Genomic DNA, 2,215 nt, shown 5'->3' on the forward strand with positions numbered 1-2,215 from the left:
GTGTGGCCCTTCTGAGAGGGACTGCCCAATTATCTTCCAGGTGGATTTTGGGTCTCCATTGCACCCACGCTACTTCACATCAAGTTGTTTGCATATTTTTGATCTTTTGATACCTGTTCCCATTGACACCACATGACTACACAGGCTGGTGTGCTTCTTCCATGTGGGCTTTAAAAAAAGTGTAGCAACTTCAGAAATAAAAGGACAAAGCATAAAACTTCTGATTTCTATTATTCAAAGGGGTGATCTTACTCTAGCTTAGGATAGCCCTGGGTGACACTATTATAGTGCTTGTTTACTCTAATCATTAGACTTCAATCTAATAAATAAACCACAATAAACTATTGTGGTATGCCCTCAGAAAAGAAACTCTGGTTTGTACATCTGCATATTCCTTTTACTCAGTAGGGTGGAAAATCAAATCAAAACAAAATTTTAAAAATAAATTTTCTATTTAATAAATGGGAGTATGAAAGAAAGAATGGATTAATGAATGGATAAGTAGGTTTCAAAAAAAATACATTGATTTGGAAAGATAGATGGATTCCTTAATTTTAAGAAAAAAATTAATGAAAATTTTATTCTTGCGAACTACCTGTTGCTACTGGGTCTTATCCTGGTTTTGACAAATTGTAAGTTATATATCTAGTGATTAAACATATACTGTGCAAGGGAATCAACCAAATATAAATGGCCAGAGACTAAATAATTATCTTAGGGACTTTGGGAGATCAATATTTAATATACTCAATTTGCTTAGTCAGTGTTTTTATTGTCACTTATCATTAGTCTTCCTATATATGGTAGATATTAGAGAGAGAGAGAGAGAGAGTGTGGAATGCTAGTACTAAAATTGATCTTGAATTCACCTTATTGTCTCAGTGATACCATGTCGCTTTTAGGTCTCCTAGGTCAGGAACGAAGCTGTTGCTTCTCTTGGGTAGTATGCCAGGGAGAAATCTGTCATATCAAAAGCTATTCTGGGAATGTCCACTGCCTACCTTGTATTTGCTGGGCTTGCATGACATTACACTAGGGCATTCCAGACAACAGAAATATTACAGCTGGCCTGGAGCCTAGAAGAGGACTTGGTCATAACAATATTTCAAGAAGAAATTATTTTGCCAGAGATGCAAAGAGACATGCGGCCAATAATTTTCTAGGTGACCTCGCTCCTGAAAGCTTTTGATATCCCACAGTCTATTAAGGCAGATACTCTCTTTATGAAACAGCTTGAGTATATGCAGGAAATGTGTAAAGGCTAACAAATAATCGAATGAGCATCTTGTGGCGACAATTAGAGGGCCAGCAGGATGGAATGTGTATCAGTAGGGAAAGAAAGGTAGTGGAGGAGGCAAAGTGAAGTCTGGATGGTACATTTTTAAATAATTCAGGTATAGGATGTAGGATCATTTAGTGTGGACTGTGTTCAGAAATTAATCTTCAGCAGTAATAATAGCATGAACCCCTGATGACTTATACCCAAAGTCTTTGGGACAAAGAACTGTTTAATGTTATGACATTAAATGTTTTATATCATTTTTGTCTCCTTTCCTAAGGAAGCCACTTTGATTTCAAGATTCAAACAAGAGAGAGCATCTTACTGCTACAAATGCTTGAATGATTCTTTTGCTGTCCCTTATTCCAATTTCCAGATGCTGTGGGTATGAACAGCTCAGATTAGGGTGAAGAATTTTCATGGCAATTCCCAGGTTCATTGTAAATACCTTGAGAAATGACTCTTAAAACAAAACAAAACAAAACAAAATCTAATGGTAAAAAAAAAGATATTACCGTATGCAACAAGAATAATATACACCACAAAGAAATGGATCTCAACGGTTCCATCCGTCAAATACACTGGTTTTAAGTCATCAGTACTCTTTTGGTGGAAAGAATCAGGACCATAATGTGGAAACTCATAGCTTTTTCAAATGTCCAGTGAGCTAATTGTAATTCTTATTACAAGTGTGAATTTAGACAAAAGTATCAATCAACTTCTTTGTTTATTGATCTCATCAAGATCTGCTTTGAAACACTAATTTGAAAGTTATTGATGTGATATATTCAGGGAGGATTGTACATTTCTTAGATCTGAAATTAAAATTCTGTTTTAACTAAAATGAAGCAAGTGGAGATGTGAGAAGGAATAAATATAGGACAAATTCATCATATGGATTATATTTTGCTCTTATTACTAATATTACATATTTTT

The sequence above is a fragment of the Echinops telfairi genome, unplaced genomic scaffold (assembly GCF_000313985.2).
Source record: "Echinops telfairi isolate 266 unplaced genomic scaffold, ASM31398v2 ScPeMD7_6;HRSCAF=24_0, whole genome shotgun sequence".
In the NCBI taxonomy this organism is placed as follows: Eukaryota; Metazoa; Chordata; class Mammalia; order Afrosoricida; family Tenrecidae; genus Echinops; species Echinops telfairi.